Source organism: Ranitomeya variabilis, chromosome 1 (genome assembly GCF_051348905.1).
Source record: "Ranitomeya variabilis isolate aRanVar5 chromosome 1, aRanVar5.hap1, whole genome shotgun sequence".
NCBI lineage: Eukaryota > Metazoa > Chordata > Amphibia > Anura > Dendrobatidae > Ranitomeya > Ranitomeya variabilis.
This window is the reverse complement of record NC_135232.1, coordinates 128774263-128798339: the sequence shown is the minus strand read 5'-3', so window position 1 is coordinate 128798339 and position 24077 is coordinate 128774263.

The window sequence follows — 24077 nt, the reverse complement described above, 5'->3', positions numbered from 1 at the left end:
TTCCATAATTCTATGACTTTTCCTTCCTGGTGATACAATTTCAACGTTGAGGTTGTGTACATATATATTTGCCACATTTCCTTGAAAAGTTGGGTATTTCGGCTTATTCAATAGAAATTCTCTGGGCTGCAGAAAGATAAATTGACATGTACTAATTTGCACTAATTGCCTTCTTGTTGCCTGCAGAGGAAACCTTTTTGCTTTCTAAGAGCTTGCATGAAAACACGACTGTGGGCATGAAGTTTGAAACAGTGAGCATCAACAAACCCCTGTGTCTTTTCTAGAACATATGTAGCAGACATGCTGAATAAAGGTTAACCATCAAAGAACATCAATACTTTCTGCAGTAATGTACATCAGGCCGTTAGGAGGGAGTTTTAATGATTAGTGATATTTTGTAGCCATACCTGCAGGGTTGCAACATCACAAGTTAATACACACACTAAAAGATTTTTAGTAATGTGGATTTTACTCTATAAATTCTTTTTTTTTCTGAAAAATAATTATATCTTTATTTATTCTAATATAGCCTTAGCTGTCATTTCTGTCACAAAGATTTCCACAATCAACTGACAAATAATCATTTAGAAACTACAGTATTTGCTGTATGGTGTTAGAATGGAATTATCTAAAATGAAATATATACTGTAAATATTTACTGAATGACCTACTGTTGAGTACTGCTACAGGGGTTGTGACAGTCACACTGAGGACCTGGTGTCAACCCGAATGCCAGTCATGCTGTCCATTTGGCAGTTTATCTTCACAATCCTGCTTGTAAAGGTGGTAATAGTTTGTGGAAAACATTAGAGGGGCTACTTCATCTTATTGAGTGGGAAAAATTGCAAATTGCTTGTAAAAACAAGCAACTTTGCATTTTACCTATCACTAAAATCATGAATGAAGAGATTTTCAATTTCATAGTTTACCAATTTTTACCTAGGTTACCGAACACCTCAACTATAACACCATTCCACACAAGCAGTGCACTCTATTCATATCAGACCCTCTCTCCTCCTATGTACAGTTTGCATGCTCTGCTCACTTTCTTAAAACACTCAAATCCATTGTCTCCCACAATACAACTAGCGAACGCTTTAATACATCACTAAACCATCTGTTCACTCTCGTGATTTTCCTTCTTTCAGCCGCAGAAGATATCTTCCATAATACCAGCTCTACATTTTTCTCATACCAGCAGAACAGAGAACAGACATGGTGGGGGTGTTGGTCTGCTGCTTTCCTTCTCATTTAATATTTTTCACCCCACTCAGGACATCCCTACATGCGAAAAATACAGAAATCTATGTATTATCAATTCCTTGGACACTGGAAAGTGGCCTAGATGAAGCAAGCCTAGCGCCCTCGGCAAATGTGTTTTCTCAAGCAATGATCTACCTGTGTGGAAGGCCTGCGGAAAAAAAATCATTCTTGGCTGAAGACTTAATTCATTTTAAATTTATGCTAAAAACATATAACGCTGCCCTTCATCTCACCAAACAAGTCCACTTAAACACCATCATCACCCCACTATCCTACAATCTTAAACGCCTCATTGACACTTTTCACTCCTCCTCAGTCCTAAACTGCAGGGTCCTTTATCAACCTTAGCATTGATAATCTGGCCATTTTTTCCAAATAAATGACTATATCCAACAGGAAATATTTCTCTCAATCCTTAAATAGTACAGATCCCTCTCACTCCCGCACTTCATCAAGTTCAGTTTCTTTCTTTGAACTGGACACAGAAGAAATTACCAGACTCTTCACTTCTTCTCACCCTACTCCATACACCAGTGACACTATTCCTACTCACCTCTTCCAGACCCTCTGTCACTTCTCACCAAACTAAAATATTTAACCTCTCTTTTTTTCTGTTATCTTTCTTTCATCCTGCAAGCATGCCATCATGAACCCTTAACTAAATAATTCCCTTAATCAGAACTGATCTGCTAACTATAGAAATATCTCTAAACTCTCTCTTTTAGATAACTCTCCTCTTTACATTTTACAATCTGCACAGAAACTGCCCTTACTAAAATCTCTAAAGATACACTAACAGTTAAATCTTAGTTCACTTCTTAATCTAATGGTCACAATTCAATCTGAATCTACTGGATATCTCTGTAGAATTTGATTCTGTGGATCACCAGCTCTTCCTCTCTTTGCTCTGCTCTATCAGTCTCAAGGACACTGCTCTCCCTCCGTTCTCCTCCTACTTCTATTACCATGCCTTTACTGTAAAAAAGTAAAGGAGCTGGATGCCCAGGTAGTTTTATCTTCTATCCTTCTAGTAGACGGGCATGGCAAGGAGATGGAACAGGATCCTTGATGCGATCAACTGGCTAACACAATGATGCAGACACCGAGGATTTGGATTCCAGGACCACGGTGTGAATTAACTGTATGACGGACTTGAGACACCCGCCAGGGCTGTGGGGTATTCAGTACCGGGTCCGGTACTTAAAGGGATATGTCACGGCGGTGGCCCGGTCCGTGGCCCTGGGCGCCCATGTAAAAGGGGTTTGAATAAAGTTTGTGTTCGTGACGCCATGTGTGGTATTTGGTCAGGGGTGACCGCTGCTGCTTAAAGGGGTCCTCTGGGGTGATGTTGTGGCAATGGTGACCCGTTCCCTGGCCCTGGGCACCCATGTACACACTCGAGCTGTTCTGGCAGGTGGTAGTCCTGATACAAGATGCGCCACTAGTCTTGGAAGCATACCCTGATGGAGCAGGACACTTCGGAATAAGAAGAAGAAGTTGGAGGTTCTACTTCATGGGAGATTCTACTGGATTGGCATGAGAAGAGCCATTGAAAAGTGGTGCCGAGAGTGTGGCCCATGCAACTTGCACAGAAAGGACTGTGACAGCCAGAGGTCACCCCTCCAGCCCATAGTCACGAAACAGCCACTTGAATTGGTAGCCTTAGACCACGTGAAGTTGGCCCCAAGCCGGACAGGCTATGTCTATGCTTTGACCATAGTGTATCATTACTCAAGGTTCCTGGTAGTCGTGCCTGTCAAGGACCAAACAGCAAAGACGGCATCCAAGTCATTCCAACAACACTTTTGTTGACCTCATGGTTACCCTGAAAAGGTACTCACCGACCAAGGCCCAGCCTTGAGGCGGAAGTATTCCAAGAGTTCTGTAACCTGTACGGATGCAAGAAGATCAGGACAACATCGTACCATTCACAGACAAATGGTATGTGTAAGAAGATGAATCAGGTGGTAATTGACCTGCTGAAGACCTTGCCCCTGGAAGAGGGAAACCTGTGGCCAGAGAAGTTGCTGGATCTGGTAGATCTGTACAATCACATCCCGGTGAATTCCACCAACTGCACTCCAGCCTACCTAATGAGAGGAAGACCTAGCAAATTACCTGTTGATCTTGATATGGGAGTCCTAAAACCAGAAACAACATCACCAGATGCAGATTGGGATACGGAGCGGCAGCAGAAATACCGCCAAGTACAAGAATGGAAAGAAGTCTGTCCCAGGCAAGACAGAGACAGGAGAGAAACTATAACCAGCTTGCCCCTGCAATTCCCTTGTCACCAGATGAACAAGTTCTAAAGCAGAAAAGAAGAATGCACAAACTTGATGATGAGTGGGAAGCAGAACCATACACCATTTTACAGTCAAACTTTGATAACACCAAGGTGTGTCTCATAAGCAAAGATGGAGGAGAAACCTCGACTGCGGTATCTAGAGATCATCTTAAGGTATGCACTGACCAACTGAGATCTAGAAGGCTGTGATGGCTAGCACTCAACAAAAGTTGGAGTGATGGTGCTAGTGAAAGGAACCCAAGGTTCCGAAGCTACTAGGTATGAAGATCACTGCACACGTACAAGTTGAAGGTATGCTTCAAGTGGAAATTTATTTATAGTGGTTTTAAGACAGAGCGACTGGTAAGTGTTGACGTTTCGGCTAATACATAGCCTTGGTCACAACGTCACTGGAAAAGATACAAATATTTACAATTAGGTATATACAATGATTGGTGCACACAAATATATCCAAAAATGTACATTATATACAATATATACAATGTTTCTGAGGTTGTGGTATTCATGTACAGAGTAATAGCTCTGTGTGACCATGTAACGAGATGTCCTAGGATAAACTATATAGATAATGAAGCAATAAGACATATATAATCAGAGAGATTAGTTTAAGGAAATGCATATAGAGATGTATGTACATCGATGTGTGTATTTAGAATAGTGTATATAATATAATATATATTGGTTTCACAATGCAATGAGGTGGCCTACCAAATATGAAGAGTCTGTCTGTCTTGGTTTAGGATAATAATGATGTAGTACTGCAGAATGTTGTATCCTGTCAGAAATGAAATACAAAGCATGTATATACACTCACCGGCCACTTTATTAGGTACACCTGTCCAACTTCTTGTTAACACTTAATTTCTAATCAGCCAATCACATGGCGGCAACTCAGTGCATTTAGGCATGTAGACATGGTCAAGACAATCTCCTGCAGTTCAAACCGAGCATCAGTATGGGGAAGAAAGGTGATTTGAGTGCCTTTGAACGTGGCATGGTTGTTGGTGCCAGAAGGGCTGGTCTGAGTATTTCAGAAACTGCTGATCTACTGGGATTTTCACGCACAACCATCTCTAGGGTTTACAGAGAATGGTCCGAAAAAGAAAAAAAATCCAGTGAGCGGCAGTTCTGTGGGCGGAAATGCCTTGTTGATGCCAGAGGTCAGAGGAGAATGGGCAGACTGGTTCGAGCTGATAGAAAGGCAACAGTGACTCAAATCGCCACCCGTTACAACCAAGGTAGGCCTAAGAGCATCTCTGAACGCACAGTGCGTCGAACTTTGAGGCAGATGGGCTACAGCAGCAGAAGACCACACAGGGTACCACTCCTTTCAGCTAAGAACAGGAAACTGAGGCTACAATTTGTACAAGCTCATCGAAATTGGACAGTAGAAGATTGGAAAAACGTTGCTTGGTCTGATGAGTCTCGATTTCTGCTGCGACATTCGGATGGTAGGGTCAGAATTTGGCGTAAACAACATGAAAGCATGGATCCATCCTGCCTTGTATGGAGCATCTTTGGGATGTGCAGCCGACAAATCTGCGGCAACTGTGTGATGCCATCATGTCAATATGGACCAAAATCTCTGAGGAATGCTTCCAGCACCTTGTTGAATCTATGCCACGAAGAATTGAGGCAGTTCTGAAGGCAAAAGGGGGTCCAACCCGTTACTAGCATGGTGTACCTAATAAAGTGGCCGGTGAGTGTATATGTGGATGCCCGAAGGGTCAGATGATGTACGTATACACGTGAAGGGGTAACTAGGACCTACCCTGACGGTATGGTTGGTTGCCGTATGTCGTGGGATGTTCTATGCCTCGTGGGGCAAGATCCATGAAATGGTTAGCAAAAATAAGGATGAAAATCATGTGCCAGGGGCCTGTTGGAAGGCATAATAGTAAGATCACCTAAATATAGTGGAATCAGAATATATCGTATAAGATATGGTAAGAACCTACCCTGATGGTGTGTTTAATGGCAATATGCCAAGGAGACTTCTATATCTAATGATGTGGGGTCCAGATGCCAGTAGGCATGTTGAAATTATGCTTCGCAAAGGGAAGTCCTGGTACTAAAATGCCCAGCGTTTATCCGGCATTAGCTGTGAATATTAGGAGTGTGACATTAGCAACCGTGAAGTAAAATCAGCTAGAGGTAATGTAGGTATACTTAGCTTATAGCCGTGACTCACGTCCATAGATGGCGCAGAGGTGCGAGGCTGACACTCCCGTGTCTAAGCTGAGACTGGCGCTGAGTAATGGTGAGCGCTTCTAATTATAGAGCGCTGCGGGATAATGTGACTGGAAGTGCTGTTGACGCTGACGCATGCGCTGACGGGATCACTGTTATGTGTGGCAAAGTTTGTGTGTTGTCATGGGGATAGGGGGCGAAGTGAGGAAGCCGGCGCCTGCGCATTTATGTCACACTATAGACGTTAAATGTAAGTGAAATGTAGATGAAATCTGGAGATAGAAGTGGAGATGGAAAGCGGAGGCAATACCCTGAAACATTGCAGTAGTATGCAAGGTAAAAGTGAGAGTACATCAATTTACATGGAATTGCCAAATAAAGGTTATATTCGAAAAATTACAATTGGAATTGCCAAATAAAGGTTATATTCGAAAAATTACAATATACTCCGTCATAGAAATATAGTGCATATGTTTTCAAAGAATAATTGCAAAAATTAGTTATATGTTATAAAAATATATATTATTAACAAATGATACTGATAAGTAGGAATCCAAACCATGAGAAAAAAGGAAACTTAGACAGACTCTACACTATGATGGGGGATCTTACCGACTCCACCGGGGGGATTGCCGAGTGGATGCGTGCAACTATTCAGTGAGTCTAGGGAAAGAAATGCATTATGTTAGCCAGTCTATTTCACGATTGAGGCCTCTCGGGCTGAGTGTGTCCAACGTGTAGATCCAGTAAGTTTCACGCTGTTTTAATAATTGAATGTGATTCCCACCTCGCCTTGGTCTAGGGACTTTTTCAAGGACCTGGAATCGTAATTGGGATATGTTGTGTCTGGCTTCCTTGAAGTGTGCAGGCAGGGGTAACCAGGTCTTGCCACATCTGATGGTGGATTTGTGGCTTGAGATTCGATCTCTGATAGCCTGGATGGTTTCGCCTACATATAGTAAATCACAAGGACATTTGATGATATATACCACATAATTAGATTCACAGGTATGATAGTCTCTAATGGGGTAGGATTTTCCCGTGCGTGGATGAACTACCTCACTTCCCTTGATAATGTTTGAGCAGCACATGCAATTTAAGCATGGGAATGTGCCCCTTCTTTTTTGTCCACTTAATGTACGAGTTAGTGCTTGTTTATGTGATCCAATGTTGGCCCTGACTAGTTTGTCTCTGATGTTCGGTGGTCTTCGTAGACCATTGCCATTAAACACACCATCAGGGTAGGTTCTTACCATATCTTACACGATATATTCTGATTCCACTATATTTAGGTGATCTTACTATTATGCCTTCCAACAGGCCCCTGGCACATGATTTCCATCCTTATTTTTGCTAACCATTTCATGGATCTTGCCCCACGAGGCATAGAACATCCCACGACATACGGCAACCAACCATACCGTCAGGGTAGGTCCTAGTTACCCCTTCACGTGTATACGTACATCATCTGACCCTTTGGGCATCCACATATATATACATGCTTTGTATTTCATTTCTGACAGGATACAACATTCTGCAGTACTACATCATTATTATCCTAAACCAAGACAGACAGACTCTTCATATTTGGTAGGCCACCTCATTGCCTTGTGAAACCAATATATATTGTATTATATACACTATTCTAAGTACACACATCGATGTACATACATCTCTATATGCATTTCCTTAAACTAATCTCTCTGATTATATATGTCTTATTGCTTCATTATCTATATAGTTTATCCTAGGACATCTCGTTACATGGTCACACAGAGCTATTACTCTGTACATGAATACCACAACCTCAGAAACATTGTATATATTGTATATAATGTACATTTTTGGACATATTTGTGTGCATCAATCATTGTATATAACTAATTGTAAATATTTGTATCTTTTCCAGCGACGTTGTGACCAAGGCTATGTATTAGCCGAAACGTCAACACTTACCAGTCGCTCTGTCTTAAAACCACTATAAATAAATTTCCACTTGAAGCATACCTTCAACTTGTACGTGTGCAGTGATCTTCATACCTACTGACCAACTGAGATACATGGAGAAAGACCAAGATACCCTTCAACCCATGGAGGAAACGGAAAAAAGAATCCATACCGTTCTTGGAGACTTTCCCTAGTAATGGACTCAAGTAAATCAAGCCATAGTGGTGCCTGTTTTAACCTTTCCCCAGTTGGAAATACCAGAAGGAGGGGTGACTCAAAATCAATCTGAACCAGAAGAGACTCTACACCAGCGGGCTCAAGCAGAAGTCACACCAGCAGTGGAGCAAGAGAATCCACCCCCTGCTATCGGTGAATCTGTTACTCCCACAGTGAGCAGAAGTACTTTTGGGAGATCAGGTACACCTGCTGCATAGAATCACCAGTAGCATAGCCATAAGAGAGCGCATAACACCAGTGATAGCAAGCCTAGTGAATCTGGTCAGATCACCCACAGTGCCTGTGCTGTGTAGATCTACCCGTAGTACCAGAGGTCAGATCCAAGCCCCTTACAGTGACAAAGATATAAAATGTCAATAATTGTTGTTACCTGTTTAAAAAAATGCTCAAAGAAAAGTGCCTCCTGTAAAATGGAAGAAAAAGTTTATGTACGTGTTGTTATGCATTTCAAAAATTGTCTGCATTTATCTAACCCGTTATTGTTTTTGTTTCTTTTCCCAATGCGGGAGTACTGGATTTACTGAGGGGAACTGTGGCACCTCAGGAGTTCAGGTACCACAGTGGGACAGCCTTCCTCTCTGGGAGGGTGATGCCATGCCTGGAAACGAGAAGGATCCCTTTGACAGGTAACCTGTATATGCAACATGTTCTGACTCCAGGCCAGAAGGGGAGCTCTAGACCTGGTTTCAGGGGAGCTTCTCTAGAAATATATATATTCTGGCTTGGAGGAGGAGTTAGATCAGATTGTGTGAGATAGTGAAGAAGAAGGAGCCCAGGAGAAGCGAGGAGCTGGAGGAGAGCTGCGATTGGGCTCCCTCCACGCTGAAGCGCAGGAACCAGACACCGGGAGTCCAAGACTGTGTGGGACTGTATGCCCCACAGCAGAAACTGGAGGGCAAGAGATTGAAAGTAACTTGCCTACACCTACACCCTGAGTTACAGCAACATACAGAGCCCAGAGTCACCATGAATAGAGACCCCCTATAAAATGGCTCAAGTTGCCTACCATGCAGGTATTGTCTCAGGACAGAGAGTGAGAGAGATCCTTGAAAGAAGCTATAGGCAGCAAGGGACTATTATACAGCGCATAGTGGAAGGCTCCCAATCTGACCTGGAAAAGGGAATTCAACTCGTTTTCAGGCTGCTTGGACTCCACCGTCACCTGTTGCTGGTACCCTGGACTGTGACAGTGAATCACTAGTAAAAAGGTAAAGAGACTACAACCGTGTGTCCTCTGATTATTTCTGGCACCACACTATCTTTGCCAAATACACTGGTAGCCCTGGGAACCCAGCTTCACCTGGGGGAAGCCATATCATCTTTGCTGCAGTGCCATCACTCCCCAGAGGACCCCTTTAAGCAGCGTCGGTCACCTCTGACTGAATATTACAGGTGGCATCCTGAGCATTCTTTTTCCTAATAACCCCTTTAAAGACCTTTCCTTTAATTTGGACTCCCAGACACACTGGGGGCAATATGCTGGACACACTGGGGGCAATATGCTGGACACACTGGGGGCAGGATGCTGGACACACTGGGGGCAGGATGCTGGACACACTGGGGGCAAAGATGCTGGACACACTGGGGCAGAATGCTGGACACACTGGAGCAATATGCTGGAGACACTGGGGCAGATTGCTGGACACACTGGGGGCAATATGCTGGACACACTGAGGGCAATATGCTGGACACACTGGGGGCAGGATGCTGGACACACTGGGGGCAGGATGCTGGACACACTGGGGCAGAATTCTGAATTAACTGGGGGCAATATGCTGGACACACTGGGGCAGAATGCTTGACACACTGTGGGCAATATGCTGGAGACACTGGGGCAGATTGCTGGACACACTGGGGGCAGGATGCTGGACACATTGGGGGCAGAGATGCTGGACACACTTGGGGCAGGACTGGAGACAGATGGGGCAGGATTGGAGACATGGGCAGAATGTAGATACGGGGCATGATTGGAGACATGGGGCAGAATGAAAGACATGGGGCAGGATTGGAGACAGATCGTGCAGGATCATGAGGCAGGATGGATACGATGGAGACTGGTGGGGCAGGATGGGTAGATCATTTGGGGCAAGATGGGGAGATCATATGTGGCAGAATGGATACTCATGAGGGCAGGATGGGAGAACATATGGCTGGAGCCAGGAATGAGATACACGGGGCCAGGATGGGGGATATTATTATCATAGGGGCTAATTAAGGGATATTATTACTGCAGTGATGTATTTATTTTCTTTTTTGAGGACACTGTTTTAAATGGGGGGGCGGTCCTGTTACTGTGTAGAGAGACACTATGTTGCCTCTTTTTCTTCATGTGGTGTAATGTAGAAGTTGGGAAAAATTAAGTAATGTGTTCTGCAAGCGGAGCTTGAGATAACTGTGTTATTTCCTGCAGAGAGAAGTCCTGGCTGGATGAAGTGATGGCGGTCTGTGCTGGATGAAAGATGAAGGACTTCACCTAGAGACGTCACTGGTGAGTCAGTGTTACCTATAGACTGACACTATACACTGTGTACTATATACAGAGCTCCTGTGTATAATGTCACCGGTGATCACTGTATTACCTCTACACAGACACTGCATATTAAGTACAGATCTCCTGTGAATACTGGCACTTATGGTGATAGTATTGTGGTTTTATTTTTATTTTTTTGTTCCTAACTTAAGGGTAAATTGACTAGATCAATGGATGTTTGACAGGTTATAGTTTCACACAGCAGCTATTTTTTGGAATAATCTGGTTCAGGTATATGATGACCCTGTCACATGACCCCATCACATGACCCCGTCACATGACCGGGGGCCCACAGTGTCTGAACAGCCCGGGGCCCTGGCTACCCTTAATCCACCCCTGCTTATCAGTGCCCTCTGATATTATTATCTACATCTGCATCCCTCAGTTTTAGATAAACTCTTAAGTCTTTGCAAACCAGAATTTAGGTTTCATCAAGAAGTCCATTTTTTTTCATGTGCAAAGAAACAGACCAATTTTCATCATTGTCCTCTTTACCTGTCCATCACAATGTCAAGCACATGGATTGTACAGCAATCATATCAAAGTGCATTCCTTATTTTTCACAGACCCATAGACTTGATTTTTATCCATAATTCAGATTAAAAAACGGCCAACCGCTTGCAAAAAGCATGGAAAGTGAACAGCACAGCGGACAATAACGGTACGGACAATAAGTACGTGTCCTACCTGTGAAAAACTGTAACAGAACACGTGCGTGAAAAATGGACGTTTGAACGAGGCCTAGAAGTTTGCTTGTTTTGCAAGAAGTTGGGAAAACAAAACAGCAATTCTGGTCACACTGACACATTAAAATATTTAAAATGTAAGGTGGAAAAAAAACCCTGTGCAATACCGTAGTGCACTAAGACTCTGAATGCAGGCATGGCAAGTCGCTATGCAGCAGAGATGGTCAGACTAGTGTATTTGAGGCAGCTGAGTATACAGTGTTCGTAATGGTTTGTAAAGAATCTTTTTATTCTTTTTTTTGAGAAGCACAATCTAATTGTTACAGTATATGTTTAGTACATACTGTATCTCACAATGTATATAGAATCTTACACTAATATAATGGTTTTGCCCAAGGCAATAAAAGGGATGTGATGCTTGTCAAGCTGGTAGCGGAACGACAGTAGTAGGTGACCCTTATAATGAATACATTAAATGCCCGGTGCTGAAGGACACAAGTATAAAACTGGATAGACAAAAGTGAAGGCACTGTGACTCTTCTGCATTCCAATATCAGTAGAAAGACGGAGGTTGGAGCAGTGACAGCCACATTTCTTTTCATAACAAGGAGACTACATGCATGTCCTCCAGAAGCTTTCACTATTAATCTCTATGCTATTTTATATATTATTCAATTTGTTTTCATGCTGTATAAAAATAAAATATACACATTTAATGCACTAATCCTGTTTGTCCATGTACGTTTCCAACGTAACATATATTACTGAGATTAAATTTTTAGGTTAAATTGTAGAAAGAAGCCAAGAAGTGATTATTTTGTTTCCTCTTTGTGCTATTTTAATATTTAAAATGATGCAGCCTTGTTTTCCATGGGTTGATTGATATGGAAGCAGAATGTCCTAAGAAGACACACAGCATCATCTGTATACAGTGTCATGAGCTTACTTCTAAAAAGTGGAGACACACCGACACATACTGATTGGTGATGTCCTTCATTATAAAAATGGACTTGGAGAATGAACGGGCAGTGTATGACAGAAAATAAGAAATGAAATATTTGCCCTTATAGTAAGACAGGCTAATATTATACATATTTACTAACTATACTATATGATCCCCTCATGTAAAAAAATATTATTATCATGGAATTAATTATGTAGTAAATGAGATATTTGAGGTTTAGGTTGCATTCGCATGTTCAACTTTTGTGCATGTGTTCCTTCCACTTTTCTGCCAAATATAATATATATTTTCTCCCAAATGCACCCATTATAACCTATGGCCCCATTCACACAGCCTTTTTTGTGCACTGTTGGTCAGAAAAAAAAGACATAGATGTGTCAGAGTTAAGTCAAATTTGTGGACCAAACTTTCCCATTCAAATGATGGTTTCATGCCATCCACTTTGCATCCACATGCAATTCATCTAGTCCTTAATGTCTGGCAAAAGAAAGCCCTGTATAATGTTTTCTGTTTAAGATTGCAGTGGTCAAGTGCCAATCCATGACATGCACAATACAAACAAATTACCCCTGAAGCAATCAGCCATCATATCAGGTACGGGAGAGATGAGAACAGGGCTCTGCACTGAGAATGTAGTGTCTAGTTTTGTGCTTCTCCTCATAGAGATGGAGCCTGTATCTGTAATGGTGTGATAGGGTCAAGTTGTGCCCTGCGTTCCTTCCTAGTAAAATGGGTACGTTTAAGTGTAACATGGCTTATTATGTGATGACATATGTGTAATGTACAGTTGTGTAATTTTATAAGACTAGGGATAGAGTTAGGAAACTATAGCATAAGTGTAGGATTTAGTTAGAGTAGTAAGTTTGGTTAGAATTGGGTAAGTTCAGGACATATTTAAGGAAATAGGGCTAGGAGTAAGTGCAGTTCGGACACTTCCTAGATTAGTGCAGTAGAGAGTTGGATGGAGATCTGTGAGATTGATACAGAAATGAGTTCAAGGGAGAACGAACAGTTCAGGGTCATAGGGCTGAAAGTCACATAGGTACAAGGAAACAGGAGCAGCATGAGAACAGCAGCGACTATGTTCAGTGGGATTTCCCAGAACGTCCAATCCTATGGTCTGGAAAAGGTATGGAAGAGCCATTCTTTATTTTGCCATTGGAGGGTAAAACGGTTGGGGACACCCAAGCACGAGCAAGTTCGAGAAGTCGGGAAGCTGCAGTACCAGATGGTATGTTTGAGGGACAAATATTGCCAGGAGAACAATGGACAGCACAGGTGAAAGGAACTGGGACCAGTGAATATTACTGTGCGATATCTTTGACTAAACAGAACTTGTTGAGTAAAGTTGATATGTTAAAAATGGACTCTGAGTTTGTCAGTCAATCTGGAGCAGGGACCATGAAACCTGAGGAGATCTCCAATCCAAAAGTGAGTGATGTGCACTACACACAAACCACGTGACAGACATGATATTATTATTTTTTCTTTGCGGGGTGCCAGGATGTGCCGGAATAGCAGCCCCTCACTATGACTACCACCCTTGCCACCTCATAACTTTGTAAAATATCTTATCAGAGAGATCTACTTCTTTCTCTGTCAGAATTGATCAGTCTTTATCAAAATTCTCAGTTCTCAATATTGCGTCATTTTAAGTTAACACAGATTTTTTGATAATGACTGATCAATTCTGACAGAGAAAGAAGCAAATCTCTCTGATAAGATATCTTACAAAGTTTTTTTATTTTCAATTTCTTCTTTTGATTTGTCAAATAAAAATTAAAGAATTAACGTGCTGAAGATTTTAAAAAAACAAAAACAGTTCTCAAATTCAGCAATAATAAAAACAAGCGTGTACATGAAATTTCTAAAATCTCATAGCTTTTCAGGGTGCTGTTAATTTGAATTAAAAAGCTGCAAAAACGCTGTATGTCAATATAGTCTAATGGGTAAACATTTTGTATAGAAAATCTGTGACATCAAAAACTCACCAAATACTCATCCTGGAAACTTTCCCTTTAATAATGGTCCACAAGCTGGGATTTAATTTGAATTAATGAAGAAAAAAGGATCCCGAAATTAAATGGTTTGTGCAACAGTTTAAAATGCTCCCGTGTAATATTACTGCATTATTATATTTCGTTCTTGGGGTTCAGTAGTATTTGGGATGTGTTTAGGTAATCCATTAATCCCTGATTCTCATCGACAGTTTAATATGCTCCGAGTCCGACCCTGGTTAGGTGATGGACAACGAGGACTGTCTTTGCATATACTGAACTACGATAGTAGATATATTCACAGTACAGCGTTATGCTACTTGCAGTTATTTTATCATTTGCCGACCCTGGTTCACCATATCTGTGTACAGTACAGTATATTTCCCCATGATTTATTTCCTAACATGGTATAGAACAGTGTGTTACAGTGTTCATCTCTCTGAATTACCCACGTACATATATGTGCAATGAATCTGTCATTCATTTATGATTTGTCACCAAGATTTCACTTGTCACTACGCCTAGGTTTCCTCTATTTGATAAGGTCAGCTTACAGAGAAGAACAAAAAGAACGGGAATAATACATTACTCAACCACTTGTATACATACATCTATTTTTCTACTGGGTCCCACAATGCAGAAAGGTACAGACATGGCACCATGATAAAAAGGGTCATTTAAAATACTTTGCAAAAGCTCTGTAGTGTGAAGGATTGAATTTTCACTTGAATGCTTACATTTTCACATTTTTTTTCTTTCTTGAAATATTCTTTTTTAAATAGTAGCCTCAGACCAGCTCCTTCATGTCAGTGACAAAGTTCACATAAAACAGGTACCGAGGGGGGTAAGAACAATGAAAAGCAAATATATAGCTTAACTTAAAGAGAGACCTGGAAGATTGATTGATCATGTGGCTTTGAAAAAAATAAATGAAATCATAATATTTTCACAACTATAACATCAAAGTAGTAAAAAACTGAAGATTAAATATTTGTATTATTTTATTACATTGTTTTAATAATATTTAATAATATTTTTATAGTGTTTTCTTTATTTTTTATTTGAATATGCATATTAAAAAGATACTGGTAATGCTCTGTAATTTTCAGCTGTACTGTGTAGACTGAGTCTAAACAGAAGTATTAGAATACATTTAGAAATTGTGAATTTCCTGTGGAGACTTTTTGCAGTAAACTCTTAACTACCGTAGAGAAGTCAGCAGTAGCAGGTGTACATAAAACCATGCTACTAGTGTCTTTAAAAAAAAAAAAGATACCTCTGCAAGTGATTCTCTAGTCCCAGCACATCCCAGCTTCCTGTCTGTGCCAACGTTTCATCCCATATGATCTCTAGAGCTTCTGATTGACTGTAGCTGTCAAATTGGATGGACTACCTGCATCGGAGGCTGGAAGATGCAGAGATTGGCAAACATGCCTTGCTGTGACTGTAGAACTTACCAGTGTTAGTGAATATATATATGTATATACTGTATATAGAGTATATATAACACAAAGCTTCCCTCTCACCCCCAATGGTGGTCTTTGTTGTCCTTTCTCATTCTCAGGTCCTCTACCAGAGGCCTGGGAGTTTGAGGGTTCTGCTCAGGATCTTATCTGTTCCCAGCATTGCACTTTTCTGGACAGAGAGCTCAGATGTTGCTCCTGGAATCTGTTGTAGCCATTCTTCCAACTTAGGGGACACTGCTCCAAGTGCTCCTATCACCACTGGAATCAATGTTGCCTTCAACTTCCACATTTTCTTCAGTTCTCCTTCGAGGCCCTGGTATTTCTCCAGCTTCTCATATTCCTTCTTTCTGATGTTGCTGTCACTTGACACTGCCACATCTATTATCATTGCTGTCTTCTGATCCTTGTCTATTATCACAATGTCTGGTTGGTTAGCCAACACCTGCTTATCCATCTGGATCTTGAAGTCCCACAGGATTTTAGCTCTTTCATTTTCCACCACTTTCTCTGGGGTCCCCCACCTGGACTTAGGGGGACTTAGCCCATATGCTGTGCAGATGTTCCTGTATACAATTCCTGGTACTTGGTTGTGGCATTCAGTATACCCTGTTCCTGCTTGCATTTTGCATTCTGCCACTATGTGTTGGACTATTTCTGAGGTTTCTTTGCATAGTCTGCACCTTGGGTCTTTTCTTGTGTGGTAGATTCCTGCTTCTATGGATCTGGTACTTAGTGCTTGCTCTTGTGCCGCTATGATTAGTGCCTCCGTGCCGTCTCAGAGTCCAGCTTTCTCCAGCCATTGGTAGGATTTCTCCATGTCAGCTGCCTCCATTATCTGTCGATTGTTTATATATATATATATATATATAATACCAAGACAGGGCAACATACTGGATACTAGGAGAGGTGAAATAGCGCTAAATAGTGCCAGATTACCCCTCACCAAAAACAGCCAACTCCATATAGGCCATAGAAGAAAAGGAGAGACTTGGAGTAAATAGGCAATAAATACTTTATTTATATAAATACAATAACTCTTACCGCTGCTGAGAACCAGAGTGACGCACACCCGGATAGATATGGGGACTGCGTTTAAGGATCTATCCGGGTGTGCGTCACTCTGGTTCTCAGCAGCGGTAAGAGTTACCTCTATTATCTGTCTTGTTTATGCCAGGTTGGCCTATAGACTATATGCTACTATAGCGATAGGTCTCTTACTAACTATGGTATGCATGCTGGTTCCATAGGTGATGCACACCCGGTGATCCCCACTCACTCCTTATACCATCCTGTTTGTATATTTTATTAATTATCCATTCTGTACTGATTAATTGTTATGTATTTATATAAATAAAGTATTTATTGCCTATTTACTCCAAGTCTCTCCTTTTCTTCTATATATATATATATATATATTTATTTATATTTATATATATATATATACTGTAAGTGCAGCGCCCCAGAGTCCTGGTCATTGCAGTAATGTCGCTCTTCCACCAGGGGTAAGTGATATTACGTCTGATGGAACTAAAGGAGTTCACCTGACCAGGTATCACAAGTCACACACTACACTTCACACTCCAGTCCACCAGGGGGAGCCTTGCTTCTATCTATTAGGGCACTCCTCACACACGGGTAAAACTGGTGGGTTGGATAGGAAGTATGTCAGAAGCTGACTGGGCTCGGCCCAGGCAACACCTGTCAGGCAGACAGGGGGAAAGGAGGAACATCTGAGCTGCAGACAGAGGGTCCCTGTCAGGGGTGGGATCCTGACAGAGGCCAAGCACGAGAAAGATAGTTACGGAGCTGCGCCTGCACCCATTGCAGCAGCATCCTAAGAAAGGACACGAGTAGAATTGTATTGTGGAGAGTGAGAAATGAAGTCACACCACAAGGAGATAATACCGGGAGGAGTTCTGCCCCAAGATCGGCAGCCTCCTTCCGAGGCGCGTAGCCAGTGGCCGGAACACTGAGGGAGTAATTGACTCTACGTATTACTTCAGAGACTGGCAGGACAGTCAATTCCAAGTTGGTTGCCCGACCTTAATACCTAAGAAGACACGGAGGCAAATTGTGGGAGAGGGGCATCACTAGGGTCCCTATAAATAAGCTCCAGGCCTACCCCATCATACGGGTTGTCCTATCCATACCATCTGGGGGACAGAGAGAGAGAGAACATCAGAAACATCCACGAAAGTTGTGAGAACTATCCCGTGGTGCTCAGCAGGGAGGTACTACTACAACACACAGGCGCTAATAGGAAGGCTACTGATTTCCATCTGGATAAGGGAACTCTGGATGTGCCTTCGGACCGGCTGGACTCTGCTTGCCCTGTGAACGGTTCTCTGGACTGTGGACCCTGAAGTCTTCAGTAAAAGGTAAAGAGACTGCAACCTTTGTGTCCTCATTATTCATTGCGCCTTACAATGTCCACCATCACCACCTATACATCTGGGAAGCCCTGGGGACATACTTCACCTGTGGGAAGGTATAACATCTAGCTGCCATTCCATCACCCCAGCGGACCCCTAGCAGCGTCGGTCACCCTGACCGAATACCACAGGTGGCGTCACGAACACCAGACAAACTTCACCTTTAATTGGACGCCCCTCAGAAGGGCCACTGACCGGGTCGGGCCACCGTAACATCCCCTGAACCGAGAGAGATAGACCCGGTACCGAGTACCCCATTGTCCTACACGTGGGGGCGCTCCATATATATATATATATACACTGCTCAAAAAAAAATAAAGGGAACATTTAAACATAATACAACTCCACATCTATCACATTTGCGTGAAATCAACATGTCCAGTTATGTGAAAACCACAAAAAGAGGAAAAAATCCTCCAATATTCAAGAAAAAAAACAAAAACAGGCAGAGATGCTTACCTATCTAAATGGGCCTCACTACAATTCCACTACCAGGGTGCAGCGGACCCAAGTAAAATGGCAACTTCACAGGTGCAATACCAAATGAAACAGCTAGCCTTCAATCAGGGATTGGCCGTGTGGTACACCAATGCAAAAAAATATACTCTGTATGTCGCAATGTTCACACAAGGAATGAAGAGCATCTGGTTCTCAGCCTATTATTGAAGCGCTATAGCGGGCTGCCCAGTGCTAACTATGATGCATCCTTTGTGAACAGAGGCCACAGTTTACAGAACCATTTGGCCCAACTGCACCCTGAAAAAAATTTAACGTGCAAAAAAATATCAATATATGTAAGGTATTGGTTGATATTCTGGCCATAATATGTAAGCTGGCAACCCGCGTCAAGGGTCCTTACGCTTGCCAGTCCTTCTCTAACATGAAAACCAGTTATGAAGCAACACTGATTGTGAATAAACTTCTACTGCTGTTGTGCAAATGGAACAGACAACAGGTAGAAATTATAGGCAATTACCAAGACAACCCTATAAAGGAGTGGTTCTGAAGGCAGTAACCACAGATCATTACTCTGTTATCATCCTTTTTGGCTGTCGTTTTGGTCACTTTTGCATTTTGTCATTGCTCTCAACCCAGTAGCATGGGGCAGTGTCTACAACCCACAGAAGTTGCTCAGGTAGTGCTGCTCATCCAGGATGGCACATCAATGTGAGCTGTGACAAGAAGGGTAGCTGTGTCTGTCAACATAGTGTCTAGAGCATGGAGCAAATACCAGAAGACAGGCCACTACACCAGAAGGCATGGAGGGGCCGTAGGAGGGCATCAACCCAGAAGCAGAACTGCTACCTCCTCCTTTTTGCAAGGAGGGACAGTGGCAGAGCCCTGTAAAATAACCTCCAGCAGGCCACTAACATACATGTGTCTACTAAAACTGCCATAAACAGACTCCATGAGGGTGGTATGAGGGCCCAACATCCACAAGTAGGTGTTGTGCTTACAGCCCAACACTGTGCAGGATGATTGGCATTTGCCAGAGAAGACCAAAATTGGCAAATTTGACATTGATGCCCTGTGATCTACAAGGATGTGAGCAGGTTCACTCTGAACATATGTGCCAGATGTGACAGAGTCTGGAGACATTGTGGAGAACATTCTGTTGCCTGCAACATCCTCCAGCATGACCATTTTGGTCAGTAATGGTGTGGGCCGCACAGCCCTCCATGTGCTAGTCATGGGTACCCTGACTGGCATTAAGTACCGGGATGAGATCCTCAGGTGAACTGGGCCCTTGGTTCCCTCTGATGCATGACAATGGCTAGGCCTCACGTGGCTGAAGTGTGGTTAGCAGTTCCTGCATGATGAAGGCATTTGTTCTATGGACTTGCCTGCCCATTCCCCAGATCTGAATCCAATAGAGCACATCTGAGATGTTATGTCTTGCTACATCCACCAATGCCACACATAGCAATACAGACTGCCCAGGACTGTTGACTGATGTTTTAATCCAGGTTTAAGAGGAGAACATCAAGACTATGTCCAGACATTGTAGTGAGGTCATACAGGCATGTGGGGGCCACACACACTACTGAGCATCATTTCCTTGTCTTGAGGCATTTTCACTGAAGTTGGATCAGCATGTAATTTGATTTTCACCTTTGATTTTGAATATCATTCCAAATCCACACCTCAATGGGATATTAATTTTGATTTACATTGATTATTTTATGTGTTAGGTGTTGAGTTCACGCCTCTGCACAGGGGGAATCTCAAACCATCTCCGCTGCGGTCTCCCATTCTTCTCCAGCCGCAGTGGAGTCTGCTCAGCAGAGACGTCGGTCCCAGCGTCTTCCTCAGTCTCACTCTGTGAATAGGGTTATTGCTGCTTTTCCAGCTTCTGCCATTGAAGCCAGTGCTGGGCAGCGGCGAGCAGACGCTTTTGGGACTAAGTCCTGCTTTTCCCCTTCTGAGCATGCCCAGGGCAAGATCTCCCATTGGAGATCGAGGTTCACATGCTCAGATACTGCAGCTGATCCCACTGGTCCTCCAGGAAGGTCCTGAAGGTGCTCAACTTCTGTGGCAGCTTCCCATTGGTCCTTCTGGGAAGGACCTGTACATGCTGCAGCTATAAAAGGTTCGCATGACCGCACGGCCATGCGCTAGTGTACATTTGTATATGTGTGTGTTGATGAGTGCAAGTCGTCCTTAAATATCCCATCCCTATTGAATGACTGCTCGCGTAAGGTGGATGATTGATATCTAGCGCCCGACATAGCCATCAGCATGTAACTCACAAAACAGCGTCTATTGCTGTAACTGCCAGTGCGGTGCCGTGCGCTTTCACAGAGCTTTCCTGACCCAAGCCTGGGTGGTTAGTGGCGTCCACCAGTGTAGCACCGCACGCACTCTCGTGCATTTTTATTAATATTATTTCTTTCTCTCTGACACCCCAGTTGCGGTGTCGAGCGCAAGAGGTCTATATGAACTCAAATCCTGTGTCTTGGGATTGAGTTCTGGGACTCCTTGCTTGCACTCTTGGTGCGGTACCGCGGCCCTGTAATGCAACAGGGTTCGCTTCCTCCACACAGGGTGAAGTTAACCCGTGTGTGTATCCACATTGTACCGCCATATAGTCCGTCATTACTTAGCACCAGGTTCCATCTCTGCACGGTGGACCCCGGGCTGTGAAAGCACCTTAATCTATCTATTCTAATTATTTGGTGCGTTCCGCTAGCCCTAACATTACACTAGCGCCAGGGTCTGGCTAGTTATGTTGGACAAACAGCAGCAATCCATGCTGTACATCCAGCAGCTGGAGGGTAGGTTGGCGGCTCTCGAGTGCACAACCTCTGCTGTGGATGTAACCGCAGTTGCTGTTCAGGCTGCTAGCGTGGCTGCAGCAACCTTGTCCACTGCCACCCCTGTACCGACTCTATCTCGCCTCCCGCTGCCAGAAAAATTTTCTGGTGATAGTAAGTCTTGTAGGGGTTTCGTGAGTCAGTGCTCTATACATCTCGAGCTTCTGGCCTCTCGTTTCCCTACAGAGTGGGCTAAGGTGGGGTTTATTGTGTCTCTCCTGTTGGACAGGGTGTTGGAGTGGGCTACGCCGCTGTGGGAGCTTGGCGATCATGTGGTGCAGAGTGCTTCATTGTTTCTGAGCACTCTGTAGCTGGTCCGCAGCGGTCGAGGAAACATCAGCGTCTAGTGGTAGTAGGTGGAGGTACACTAGACACGGCGACGTTTGCCTCCAAATTGTCCTTTAAGGGGACAATTACAATAGGCTCATTCTCACACTCTGTAGAGCTCTGCGTGGATTCTGGAGCAGAGGGCAATTTTATGTCTTCTGCCTTCGCCCAGCGTCACGCAATACCCCTGGTAATGCTAGCTCAACCAGTAACTGTACGAGTGGTGAATGGGTCAACACTGCCCTCACAAATAACACACCAAACCATCCCTTTCACTCTGTCCTTGTTGCCATCTCATCAGGAGATTATATCTCTGCTCGTCATTCCTGAGGGAATTGATGAGATCCTGTTAGGGATGCCTTGGCTATGGTACCACTCTCCTCATATCGAGTGGTCCACAGGCAGAATTTTAGGATGGGGTGAATCTTGTGGGGGTAGATGTCAGAGGGAGAGCGTACAGGTTGCTACTACTGAGGTACCCGCAGATTTATCCTCTCTTCCCAAGCAATATTGGCCCTATGCGGACATGTTCTCCAAAAGGGCTGCGGAGACCCTTCTGCCTCACCGCCCCTATGACTGCCCTATTGACCTCTTGCCTGGTGCTGAGCCTCCCCAGGGTCAAGTCTATCCTTTGTCTCTCCCGGAGACGGAGGCAATGTCACAGTATATCCGAGAGAATCTGGCAAGAGGATTCATTAGGAAGTCAGTTTCACCTGCAGGGGCTGGGTTCTTCTTCGTACAGAAGAAGAGTGGAGAACAACGTCCATGCATAGACTACAGGGGTCTTAATGCCATCACCGTTCAAAATAAGTACCCACTACCCCTGATATCTGAGCTTTTTGATAGGCTACGGGGAGCAAGGGTATTTACTAAATTAGATCTGCGGGGTGCTTACAACCTGATTCGCATCCGTGAGGGGGACGAATGGAAGACGGCTTTTAACACCAGGGATGGGCACTATGAATATCTGGTGATGCCCTTCGGGCTCTGTAATGCCCCAGATGTTTTCCAAGACTTTGTAAATGACATCTTCCGGGATATGCTTTCCACCTCGGTCGTAGTTTATCTGGATGATATTCTCATCTACTCTCCAGATATAGACTCCCACCGGAGAGATGTTTGCAAGGTCTTCGACCTCCTACGGGCTAATTCCCTCTATGCCAAGTTGGAGAAGTGTGTGTTTGAGCAGGAATCCTTGACTTTCCTTGGCTATATCATCTCTGCCCAGGGATTGGCTATGGATCCTGCCAAGCTACAGACTGTGATGGACTGGCAGGAACCCCATTCTCTCAAAGCTGTGCAGCGCTTTATGGGGTTCATTAATTACTATCGCCAGTTCATTCCCCACTTCTCAACTTTGGTAGCTCCCTTGGTTGCCCTCACCAAGAAGGGGGCAAATCCCAAGTTGTGGTCGGAGGAGGTCTCCAAGGCCTTTCTCTCGATTAGGTCACACTTCGCTAGCGCTCCCATCCTACATCGCCCCGATGTAGATAGGCCATTTATTATGGAGGTGGATGCCTCATCCGTTGGTGCTGGAGCAGTCCTCTTCCAAAAGGATGCTCAAGGTCGGAAGCATCCTTGCTTCTTCTTCTCTAAGACCTTTTCACCAGCGGAGAGGAATTATTCCATTGGGGACAGGGAGTTGCTAGCTATGAAGTTGGCTTTCTCAGAGTGGAGACATCTTCTGGAGGGAGCTCGCTTTCCCTTCCAGGTGTTCACAGACCACAAGAACTTGGTGTATTTACAGACAGCCCAGCAGCAAAAATTCTCGTCAGGCTAGATGGTCCCTGTTCTTCTCCCGGTTCTATTTCACCCTCCATTTTCTTTCAGGGGAGAAGAACGTTCGTGCCGACGCTCTGTCTCGCTCTGTAGTGTCATCAGAGGAGGAGGAGGAGGAGCCTCGGCTTATTGTCCTTTCAGAGAGTCTGAGAACTGTGGCTCCGGTTTCGCTAGAGTCTGTGCCCCCAGGCAAGACTTTCATTCCATCTAATTTGCGACCAGAGGTTCTCTCTTGGGCTCACTCGTCCAGGGTGGGTGGACATTTTGGGACCAAGAGGACATCTGAGCTCTTGGCGAGGACGTACTGGTGGCCCCATATGGCTTGTGACATCACAGACTATGTTCGGGCGTGTGTCTCCTGCGCCAAGAACAAGTCTCCTCAGCAACAGCCAGCTGGGTTGCTTTACCCCCTGCCGGTGGCGGACAGGCCCTGGGAGATGGTCGGGATGGACTTTGTGGTGGGCTTACCCAAGTCTCGTAGCTGCACCATTATCTGGGTGATTACCGACCATTTTTCCAAAATGGTGCACTTGGTGCCTCTTCCACGGCTACCTTCTGCACGGGCTCTGGCTGTGTTGTTCATCAAACATATCTTTCGCCTACACGGTATGCCGGACAAAATTGTCAGTGACCCCAG